This window comes from Python bivittatus, unplaced genomic scaffold, assembly GCF_059951505.1.
Source record: "Python bivittatus isolate LINGU-HERP-01145 unplaced genomic scaffold, Pbiv_v1 ctg000850_np1212, whole genome shotgun sequence".
Taxonomy (NCBI): Eukaryota; Metazoa; Chordata; class Lepidosauria; order Squamata; family Pythonidae; genus Python; species Python bivittatus.
This window is the reverse complement of record NW_028277112.1, coordinates 37,858,487-37,870,907: the sequence shown is the minus strand read 5'-3', so window position 1 is coordinate 37,870,907 and position 12,421 is coordinate 37,858,487. Positions and strand designations below refer to the sequence as shown.

General features: G+C 45.0%; 1 protein-coding gene across 1 annotated transcript in view; it reads right to left on the bottom strand.

Moving 5' to 3' along the window:
• The window catches only part of LOC103054358 (guanine nucleotide-binding protein G(q) subunit alpha), a 125,022-nt gene that overhangs the window by 68,179 nt on the left and 44,422 nt on the right, over positions 1-12,421 (bottom strand). The gene's annotated exons all lie outside the window — the stretch shown is intronic.

The following is a 12,421-nucleotide window of genomic DNA, read 5'->3' as shown; positions in this document are numbered from 1 at the left end:
CCTGACATTAACAGCAGAGATGCAATGTTCCTATTCTATTTTTAATCTCCTGATCCCACTCTAGATGTTTAAAGTAAATGCCTCAAAGGAATACAGAAACAGCATAACAACATACATTTCCATATAAAACAGCAGCTGGAAATCAATGGTGATTTGGTGTGAGTAAATAAGCCTTAACCTGGGGCTTAAGCTTCAGCCAACTTGAGCTTTCCAAAGGGCCACGATTGTGAAGGACCTTCTTCCCAGGAGCAATCTACCTAACCTCTGAAGCAGAGGTGGACACAGCAGGGCTTTTGAGGCAGATCTGGAGTGATGGGCAGTTTCCTGTGAATGTTGTTTTTAATTCATTTAAATCCTCTCAACTTGGCATTTGAGTTCTGTATGTCTCAGCTATTTTTAAATAGATACATGCATCCAGCCTGCCAACCATGCGACTATTTTTTTTAATTTCTAGGATGAAAATTAGAAAAATGAGAACATCCAAAATTTGATTAGGGACATCCAAGTTGTAATTAGGCAAACAGCAGAAAAAGAATTCCTGCGTTCACCAACTAGGGTGAATCCAGAAATGTATCCTCATGTAATGAAATGAGTGACTCTATCAGTTTTGCAGTCTCTGTACCCTCGATATTAGTCCTGGGAGTATCAGGCAAAGAGTAGGTTTAAAAAAAGGTGAACAAAGTGTAATTTCTGTGCTTCTCTAGATTGATTCCTAACTGTACTACTCATAAAGGCATTGTGACCAAATTAGTTACACTTGTACAGCGATCAGTGGCAAATCCATCTAAGGGAAAAATATGAAGTATACTCAGTGTGAACTAAGATATACACAAAATTATTCTAAGTTCTTGGAATTACTATAATAACACAAAAAGCCAATGTGTGCTGTTTTCTTTTAGCAGCAGGCATTCTTAAACAGAGTTTGGTATAGCATATCTTTTAAGTGAGGTCTGTCTCTTCTGACCAGTGCCTGTTTATGAACATACAGAGTGTATATATCAGATAGGAAAGGCAAAATATTTGTAAATATTTTACAGAACTTGAAAAATATATTACACATTTTATTTGATATAATAACTCCTGGACCCTTACAACATGATACAGAGAGGACCAGATGTTTTGATTACGAACACTCAGATTTTTACACATCTTAATATTACCTAACAACCAGCTACTTTCAGAAAATTGAATCTTATTATAAATACACTGCAATAGCTTCAACAGGCAAATCTAACACAATGTTGTCAGTTCAGCATTTTAGCAAGTTCCATTTTTTTCTGAAGAAGTTACACAATAAGTCAAACTCAATATAACAATGTGGATTCTGGTGCATGAGAAAATCAGAAGCAAGAGAAGACAAAAGGTGCAGGCTATCAATCACTGACAGCCTTTTCAGCTCAAGCATTCTTCGTCTGCCAATCTGACACCTGGTGCTGAGAAACTTCCATTCTAGTCCTTGCAAGTTCCACATACCTGGCCAATGATAGTACAGAACATGATATTTAATGTTACTTTTCAAGGCCTCATAAATTATCTAACAAGGAATCATTACCCATCTTTTTTGCAGTTCAGCCAAGCTGAGCCATTTTTATCACAGATAGGCAATGTTAGTTGTTGCTAGATTGCAACTAGCCTTATTCCTTATAGTGAAACATGCTTGGATGGAATGAAGAAAGCTGGAACTCGGATTGTATCTGAATTCAAACACACTGCTGATTTACAAAGGAATACAGTACAAAAGACAGAAACTTTGGTTGTTGTGGTCTAAGAAAGTCACTCCAACAAATGAACTTAAAAGAATACTTCTCAATTTGCCATTTACTCCAAAATGCAGAGATCCATTAGCCAGCTAGGGCTGCAAACCTTTTCAGAGTTGGTAGAGTAGCTCACTCAACTTAATGGAATTTACTTTTATGTTGACAAACATAAGATTGCACTGTAAATCAATGTATTTGTTAAAGAGAAAATTTGGTAACTCCAATCTTGATATTCATAGTTTATTTTAAACATTAGTGAATAATGCCATGCTGGCACAATATACAGTCACTTTTTCAATTCTGGAAGAGAAAACTGGTACAGTCATTTCCCATCTAATGTTTTCTTTGTTCTGTATTTCAAAAGTCATTTAAAACCTCAATAAATTTGGGATTCTGTTCTTTGATTTTTTAAAAAATATTAAAGAGCAGTTCTACACCAACAGAAATCACTATGCTAACATATGTTACAGAAATCCTGTAAAATGATAACTTTGGGATGCTGTATATACTTTGGAATTCCAGCATATTTTAATGATTGACTCATTATAACCTGCCTTGATTCTCTTTGCTTTAAGAAGAGGCAAAGGGAAACTCTGGCAGGTTTTCTTTGATAGTGTCTCTGGTCTAAAGTTCATCAACAAAGAATTGCAGCAAACTTTGTACCATCTGTCTAAAGATGAAGTGTCAGTAAAATAAAGGAGTTGTTAATTAACTTCTTCAGGTTCATTATTAGTATGAAAAATATGAGTGGCATATTACATACACAACAGTAGAAAAGCTCCGTTGCACCTTTCTGCTTTCTATATGCCAGATGAAACTTGTAGAGTTCACAGTACTGAGTTTTGCTTTGGACTGATCATACAGTGAATCCAGGCTTAATCATCTGTCATGACCACTTCATTTCACTGATTTCAATGGGTCTATTCAGACTAATCAAAGATTCAGAATTGAACAAAAAAGACCTCCAAGGTTATCTACTTGAACCCCAGCTCAGCCTAGCATCTGCCAAAGCATATCAGGGAAATGGCTATCTAGCCTCTCTTTGAAGGCCACTGATTGACTTGCTTTACCAACAGGAAGTTCTTCCTAATGTCTAACCTGACTCTACTTCTCAGTAGTTTAAACCCATTGCTTTTAATCCTGCTCTCTGGGGTAACAAAAAACAAGTCAATTCCCCTCTCTTTGTGGCATTCCCCTTTAGATATCTGAAGGCTGCTATAATCTCTCTCCCTCTGTCCTCTATTCTGCAGGCTAAACTTAATTACTTTAACTGTTCCTCATAGGACTTCGTTTCCATTCCCCTTACCCAGTTCAACTTGTTGATATCCTTTTTAGAATGCAGTGTCTGGTGCTGGACACTATATTCCAAGTAGGTTCTGACCAAGGCAGTGTAAATGGAACAACTACTTCCTGACTCTATGCTGCTGTTAGTACATCCCAAAATAGCACTGACCATTTTAACAGCCACATGATACTGTGGGCCTATACAGGTAGTCCTCGATTTACAACCATTCATTTAGCGACCATTTGAAGTTACGATGATGCTGAAAGAAGTGACTTATGACTGGTCCTCACAGTTAAAATCGTCACAGTGTCCCCATGGTCATGTGATCAAAATTTGGGCACTCAGCAATCGGCATGTATTTATGATGGTTGCAGCATCCTGGGGTCTTGTGATTGCCATTTGCAATCTTCCCAGCTGTCTTCTGACAAGCAAACTCAATGGGAAACCGCATGATTTGCTTAACAACCGCCACAAACAATGTCATAAAATCAGGTGCAGTCATGTGATGCTTCGCTAATGACCGCACTGCTTATTGATGAATTTCCTGGTCCCTATTGTGGTCATAAGTTGAGGACTACCTGTATTCAACTTCTCTTCTACCAGAACGCCTAGATGCTTTTCACATGTACTACTCCCAAGCCAGGTTTCCTCCATCCTATACTTGCACTTTTCATTTTCCCCTCTTAAATATCATTCTGTTTGGGTCCACTGATGAAGTTTATCTAGAATGTTTTGAATCTTCCCTTTTCTTTTAAAACATCAGACACTCCTCTTATTTTGGGTCATCTGCAATTGTGATGAATCTCTCAACCCTTCATTAAAGTCTTCAATAAAAATGTTCAAGAGCACAGGGCCAAGGACAGAGCCTATGGCACTTGACCCAATACTCCAATCCTAGCTGAAGTACAGCCACTAACAAGTACCCTTTGGGTTTGATTATTAGCCAATTATGAATCCATGTAAGAGTTGTATCATCTAGCCTATATTTAACCATTTTGTTCACAAGAATATCATGAGATTTTGTCAAATGCTTTCCTGAGGTCAAGGTACACTATATTCATGGCATTTCCCTAATCTAGTAACTCTACTGAGAAAAAAAAAGATAAATTTAATTTGCCATGACTTGTTTGTGACAAACCTACCGTATGCTTGTTCTTATTAACTGTTGTATTCCTATTTAAGTGTTTGTGAACTTGCTGCTTAATAATCTGCTGAAGGACCTTTCCAGTACAGGTGTCAGACGGATAAGTCTGTAATTTCCTGCATTCTCCTTGTTCCCTTTTTTGAAGGCAGAGGCAACTTTTGCATTCCTCCATTTTTATGGAACCTCACCAATCCTCCAGCAGTTGTCAAAGGTTATAGTAAGCACTGCTCTGGACTGCATTCAGTTTATATGTCATTTTTATGTGAGATGGGCAGCTACATAAATATGAGAAATAAATAAACTTTAAAAAATGTCAAAAGCCAAATGATGTAATCTTTTAGATTACAATTAACATAGCAAGTAGTACTCATTACACATCTTTTATCAAGAACAAGTTAAAATGTAGTAGAATGTAGAGGAATGTGGAGATAACCTAGATGTAGGTATGCAGATGTGCATTAAGGGAGGAGGAGAAAAGGAGAAAAACAATCCTGGAAAGGGAAATTGTGAGAAAGAAACTCAAAATAATGCCACCTTGTTTCTGTTGGTATGAGAGGAAACAAAGGGGGACTCTGGCAGGCTTTCATGATTTTGTGGTTATGCTTTACAACAGTAAAGTTGCATTCCTGTGAACCTTGTTCCTGTGACCTGGTCTACCCTGAAGGGAGGAAATAGGGCCAATGCAAATTATCATCATGTCTTATCCCAAACTTTTCATCTGGTCAAAGGCTAATATCAGCATTTTCTTTCCCACTGAAGTCAACATTTATAATGGGGGGGGGGGGGAATCTCTAAGGAAAAAGCTGTTCCACCATGATCTTCCCCAAGAAGATTCAAATGCCAGAATCTAAAATGTGATTCCAATCATAGCATGCCCACATCATCCATCCATCCATCTATCTAGATATAAACATCTCACAAAGGCAGCACACAACTCAAATGATGTCATGCATGAGATAGTGTGTATTCTCCTTGTGAGAAGGCAGGGAGAAGTGAGGGCCTCAAACGAACCATGTTTGCTAGGGGAGAGCGCTGTGCACCATGGGGCAGCCTTGGGGGGGTGGCAGGAGGGAGGATGGGCAGAAGGCACACTCGCACCAGAGTGGAGAGGGACGGCAGGAGGGAGGAAAGACTGCAGGCAAGAGGCACGATCGCACCAGAGTGAAGAGAAACGGCAGGGGGCGGCTGTCGGGTCAAGTGGGGATTGGAATGTGTATTGCGCTGATTGGATTCGGAAAGTGGAATGTCTGCGGTTTTGCGGTTAATTAGCGGCGCTCCGGGGCAGTAAAAAAGGTGAGATTGTGAGCCAAGCCCTCGCAGGAGGGAGGACAGATAGGGGGTATAAAAACCTGTCAGACCTTGCTTCGGGGTTCCTCCATTGCTGCGGGAGGGACCCACCTTTGCAAACGTGCCCAATAAAAACTTCTGTCTACTGGATAACCGAACCCGTGTCTGTCGTTTTCTGACAAAATTGGCGAGCCAGGCAGGAGTCCTCGACGTGGACCGGACTGTGGGGAACCGGTGAGTAATCGGCCGTAACACCCCGTTGAGGTGTCTCCCGTTTTCCCCGGAGTCGGGTCCAGGACGAGACTCCAATCGCCAGTCAGACAGAAGTAAAGAGGAAGTCGGCCGACGAGGAGACCTCCGGGAGGTCTGGTGAGTACAGCCTACCCATAATCTCGGGGAGATTAGCGTGGTTACGAGGCGTTGGACGCCGCAAGGGGACAGAAGAGTCCGGGACCTTCTGTAAGGTGGGAAACGTAGTCAGGAAGGATGGGTAAGGCGCAGAGTAAGAGTGTAAGGCCAGGGGCCAATGGGAAAAACGCAGTAGGGGGAATCCCCACGGATTCTCCATTAGGACAATTGTTGCAACAGTGGGAGACACCCTGGTTGTGTCCATTCACCAGGGGTCTGGAAAAACCGACCATGATAACTTTGTGCACTAAAGAATGGCGAAAATATCCACTAGTGGACCCCGAATTCCCCTACCATTGGAATCCCCAGTAATTACTGGGTGACCCAACTAAAAAACTACATTGTGGAGCATAAAATGTTAACACAGGAACCCTATGTGGAAGTCTGGTTCCATGTTCATTGGGAGGGGCCTCGACCCAAGTTAGCCAAAATTTTTGTCCAAAAAGAACAGGAGGATGAGGAGGACCTCTGGCTGACTAGACCTCAATGGGGGCCGCTACCTCCTCCTCCTCCTCCTCTTCCTATCGCTCCCCCTCCGGCGCCCCCACCCTATCCCGGGCTGCGGAAAGAGCTGGACCAGCTGAACCAAGACATTCAGAACTTGCCCTTTATTCTAAGGTCGGCCAGTGCCTTCCCCGTCCGGGAAGTCCCGAACGGAACGAACGCACAGGGGGTGGCCGTCACCAGTTACGTAACGATTCCCATCAAACCCAGTGAGTTGAGGGAATTAAAAGGACCCTCCCTCGTATGCAAGAGAACGCCCATACCGCCGCCGAACAATTGGAACTTTTTCTCGGCCCGGTGGAATACTCCTGGGGGAACTGAATTACATTTTAGCCCACCTCTATACGCCAGAAGAGAGGGGCCAGATTTGGCGAGCTGCGCTCGGGGCTTGGGAGCAAAGGAATGCAAATGTCCCAAATGCCCTGGCCGCAGATACTAAATTCCCTCTGGCAGACCCAAATTGGGATCCCAATAATGCTGAACATCGGGAGAACATGAGAGGAGTTTCCCCTGTACGACTAGGGGGGTCATGGTTCCCCAACCGGGACCCACGGGGAACCCTTGGTAAACATCACGGTGGGTCCCACTGGCGAGGAACGGCAGTTCCTCGTGGACACCAGAGCCTCTCGAACATCCCAGGGATTGCGAAATCCCGGGGCGCATCGGTATCGGTGATGGGGGTGGGAGGCTCTCTGGTCAAGGCAGACGTACTGGAGGAAGTGAGACTGGAGTGGAATGGGAAGGAGGTAACTGCAGATGTGTTACTGATCCCACAGGCGAGAGTGAACTTGCTGGGAAGGGATCTCATGGGTAGTCTAGGAGTGGAGTTGTGGAATGTGGAACAGGCAGAAAGGATGTGTTTGTTGCGGGAGGCGGACGTGGAGGTTGTGAACCCTGAGGTATGGGCAGGAGAAGGGGGCGGGGCGGTTTCGCATAGCCCCAATTAGCATCCCCTTGAAACCAGGGGTGACGGGTTTGCGGCAAGCCCAATACCCGCTGTCCCGGGATGGGAGGCGCGGGCTGAAGCAACAACTGAGATGGACGGTGCTGCCCCAGAGGTACACCGAGAGCCCCTCTTGTTTGGACAGGCATTGGAAGAGAAACTCCAGGGGTTCCGGGCCCCTGGGGGTTCTCGGGTGCTGCAGTATGTGGATGATTTGTTGGTGTCTGGAGAGAAGGAAGTAAAGGTGAGAGAAGACTCAGTGGCTTTATTGAACTGGTTGGCTGAAGAAGGATTGAAGGTGTCAAAAGGGAAGGTCCAATTTGTGGAAAGGGAGGTCAAGTATTTAGGACATGTACTCCGGAAGGGCGAGAAGTTGATTGATCCTTCTCCCATACAGGGGATAATGCAGTTGAAGCCCCTCATACTAAAACAGAGGTGCGGCGGTTTCTGGGTCTAGTAGGATATTGCAGGCTATGGATAGATGAGTACATGAGCAAGGCTCAGTTTCTGTATGAGAAGTTGAAAGGATCATCTGACAGGGTAGAATGGACAGACAGGGACACAGAGAAGTGGGGGGGAATTACGAAGGAGCCTGGTGACGGCCCCGGCTCTACCGAACTTGAACCCCTTTCACCTATACGTTACAGCCCATGGGGGAACTGCCATTGGAGTGCTGACTCAGAGACGGGCTGGGAAATATCAACCAGTGGCCTTCCTGAGCAAAGCCCTAGAACCGGTGGTGAGGGGATGGCCGACTTGTGTGCAGGCAGTGGCTGCCGCTGCTGTACTAGTGACAGAAGGGAAAAAACTCACTTTTGGGAGCCCCGTGATTGTCCATTCACCCCATCAGATCTTAAGTGTGCTTAGTCAGCAGGCGGCTGCTTGGATGACAGAAGGGAGGATGTTGAAATATGAGACAGTTCTCCGGATAAGTCCTGATGTGGTGGTAGGAACAGACAGGAATTTGAACCCAGCGGAGTTTCTTGCGGGGGAGTGGAAAGAATGGGAGCCGGCAGAACACGAGTGCTCCACCCTGTTGCAGCTGCAAACAAAGACCCGGGAGGACCTGCAGGAGGTCCCGCTGGAGGAGGGTGAGGTCTGGTTTGTGGATGGGTCTAGTCGAGTAGAGCAGGGACAAAGGAAGTCAGGATATGCGATAGTGGCGGCGGAGGGAGAGACAATAGAGAAGGGGGCACTACCAGGGGATTGGTCGGCTCAGCTGTGTGAAGTGCACGCTTTGAAACGGGCACTAGAGTTGGGAAAGGGAGTGTCCCTCACCGTCTACACAGACTCGCGATATGCCTGGGGAGTAGTGCACATTTTCGGGAAAATTTGGCTGGAACGGGGTTTACTCACAGCTGCTGGAAAGGGAAGGTTGCAGGGAGGAAGCAGGTCATTGGGTTACAATTGAGGGGACCCCAGTAGTGAGCCGTGCTGACATGAGGGGGATGGTGGAGAAACTGCACGAAGGGTCTCACGGGGGTGCAGGCTTTGGTAGACACTGTAAAGCTGTGGGAAGGGCCAACGGGGTGTTGAAGCAACATCTCACCAAACTGGGATTGGAAACAGGGCTACCTTGGACAAAGACACTTCCGGTTGCCCTGCTTCGAATGCGGACAGCCCCTCGCAAGGATGTGGGGGTCTCCCCATTCAAGCTGATGATGGGAAGACCTTTCCTGGCTCCAATGGGAGAGCCTATCCCCGAGCTAAAGGATGCCTTCCTGAGAAAGTATCTCTTGGTACTGTCACAATCTCTCTTGTCTCTAAGAAAACAGGGACTCCTCGCTCAACGGCCCCCTTGCTGAAAGACCAACACCCCCACAAGCCAGAGGATTGGGTCCTGATAAAGACGTGGAAGGATGAGAAGCTGAAATCATCTTGGGAGGGACCATACCAAGTTCTCCTGACAACTGAATCAGCGGTTCGGACCTGACAGGGGGGGTTGGACCCACTACCATCGGGTTAAGCAAGCTCCCGACCCCCGACCATGGACTGCCCAACCGGGAGACAGACTCAAAGTAAAACTTAAAAGGAACTGAACTAAGGCAGGGGAGGAGATGACCAACATAAAGGCGTAGAATTGGCACAGACAGCTTTGATCACTGGGGATGATCCCCGTGGGGGGGGGGATGTTCTATCATTTTGGGTCTTCTCCCATACCAAGACCCTGGACTAATCAAAGGCAAATGGCTCTAAATCTCTTGGGGATAACCAATGCAACTCAATGTGTATATTTCAACAATACCCAGAACCGTACCCCCCATTGCCCTCAAAAGGTCCTGCTTTCACTTGTGGAGGGGTCTATAATATCCCTTACGCCTCAACCCCTCTATACCTACCTAAAGGTTTCTTTTTGTTATGTGGACATGAAGCTTACACCTATGTTCCAGCCTATAGTTCAGGGGGCCCTTGTGCCATAGGGCGCCTGACCTCTCTATATGCCCTGCCTCCAATACAAGCGCACCCATCAAAAGAAAAAGAAAAAGGGAGCTGCCATCTGATTGTGAGAGTGATGTGACACTCTTGTCCGAAACAGAAGCCATGGCTCTGGCCCTCTCCTTAGTAGGGGTTCCTGCACTAAGCGGAAGAACTTATCTGGACCTAAGGAAGGTGGCCTGCCTCCTGGCTAAAAGTGTCAACCTTACATCCTCTCTCATTGCAGCCCTCACTGAAGAAGTCACTGAGATCAGGAGGGTGGTCATTCAAAATCGGATAGCTATAGACTATCTCCTATTAAGGGCAGGACAAGGCTGTGAATCTTTTCAAGGTCTTTGTTGCTTTAACCTAACCAACAATAAGAATTATGTTGAAGCAAAACTAGCCAAGTTGAAGACCTTAGCCTCTCGCATATCCGAGGATCCAGAGGGATGGAATTGGTCGTGGCTCACTAGTTGGTTACCTAACTTTGCTTGGTTAAAACAACTTTTTGTACTAGCCATTGGTTTCATTGCCTTACTGGTCCTAGTATGTTGCTTAATGCAATGTCTCCCTGCTTGTGGGAATTACCTGTCCCAGTGTGTGAAGCCCCGGGTCCGGGACGAGGGAGCAATCCTGTTAGCCAGGTTTGAGGCCCAACAGAGGCGTGAAAAGAAAAAGGGGGATTGTGAGAAGGCAGGGAGAAGTGAGGGCCTCAAACGAACCATGTTTGCTAGGGGAGAGCGCTGTGCACCATGGGGCAGCCTTGGGGGGGTGGCAGGAGGGAGGATGGGCAGAAGGCACACTCGCACCAGAGTGGAGAGGGACGGCAGGAGGGAGGAAAGACTGCAGGCAAGAGGCACGATCGCACCAGAGTGAAGAGAAACGGCAGGGGGCGGCTGTCGGGTCAAGTGGGGATTGGAATGTGTATTGCGCTGATTGGATTCGGAAAGTGGAATGTCTGCGGTTTTGCGGTTAATTAGCGGCGCTCCGGGGCAGTAAAAAAGGTGAGATTGTGAGCCAAGCCCTCGCAGGAGGGGGAGGACAGATAGGGGGTATAAAAACCTGTCAGACCTTGCTTCGGGGTTCCTCCATTGCTGCGGGAGGGACCCACCTTTGCAAACGTGCCCAATAAAAACTTCTGTCTACTGGATAACCGAACCCGTGTCTGTCGTTTTCTGACATCCTTGACCTTATGTGACATCCTTAGGCGATATTATGGCAGGAGAGGGGAAGATGTTTCTCCAAAGGGAAGAAGAGGAAGATGGACTTAGCACAAAAGGAAGGATTTTATAAAAAGTCTGTTTCCTGATTACACATGGGAACTTGAACACATTATCGGTACTATTATATCAAATTCTTTAACAGATACTTAATATTCCAAGGGCAAAGTTCCAACATCAAATTCCATTCCACTTTAACAACAGGGTGCCAGAATCACAATCTCTCGCAGGCAAACCCCATTCTTAAAACTTCACTGTCTTCTTCCCTCCAAATAGTAGGGATTATTTTCCAACATTTACCAGTGAAGCAAATTAAGTTACCACTGCTTCTTACATACAGTGTTCCATAACATCAAGTTTACAATAATGCTTGTTTCATTTCCAGCTCTTTCCCAATATTTAGCACCCAGTTGCTGCACAGAGAAGTGAGACAAACACTGATTTATTTTGCTGCAAAGCAATTAAGCAAACACATGAAAACACTAGTCATTTGTAACAGCAAGAATATTGTTAAGCTGTAGTACAAAATGGCTTATTAGATGCAGACATTGTATTGCAGTAATAGTTCTATTTTACACACACACACAGACACACAGAGAAACACAGACACACACACACACAATCCTATCTAAACTTAAGCAAAAGGCTCCCTCCATATTTAATTATAAATAAATAAATAAATAAAGCAAGCAAGGCTGGTTGCAGCATTAATATAACTGTCCCCATCAGGGGCAAACCAAAAGATACATAGAACACTTAAATACATCTTAGCAGTTTCCTTTCCTCCAACAATTCCAGAAGGCTTAAATGTTTGATTGCTTCCATCCCTCCCTCTTATGTGTATGTGTTTACCTACGATCTGCTAGATATCTTTACTACTTTTTATCACTGTAGATATACCAGAGGTCCAAAAGTCCCTCGGTATGCAGATCTTCAAGATAGCTCACTTATTCCTCTCATTAATATGAAAACCATATAGTGCTGGAGTTCTACAGCACTGCATTCATCAAATATGTAACTAGTTAATCTAATTAAAAAGCCAAGAAAACACAAACAAATCCCTTTAAAATGTTGGCAGTGGTCTTTTGAATAATACTGACTGTGCCTTAAAACTGAATGGAGATTTTGGGCCATTTTTGTAAGAGTTTAAGGTAGAGGAATAGAAGAATTTGCCAAACAGGGGCCTCCACCTTCTATCCTTATTCTTAAAAACTTAACAAAACAAAAAACACAAGCAGACTGGAAAGAAAAGTCCCCACCCCTTCCGGTGATGTAATGATGTTGTTGGATAGCCTCCTGCAATCCTCCAGAAGGTCAGGAAGCTAGTTGTGGCCCTTCAGATTCTGACCCTTCAAATTCTGCTGTAAACATTCAGAGGAAAACCTGACCCTCTAAATGCTACGATACTGGCCAGACATGTATCTTGCAAACTTACAGTACAATACTTTTTGTTCT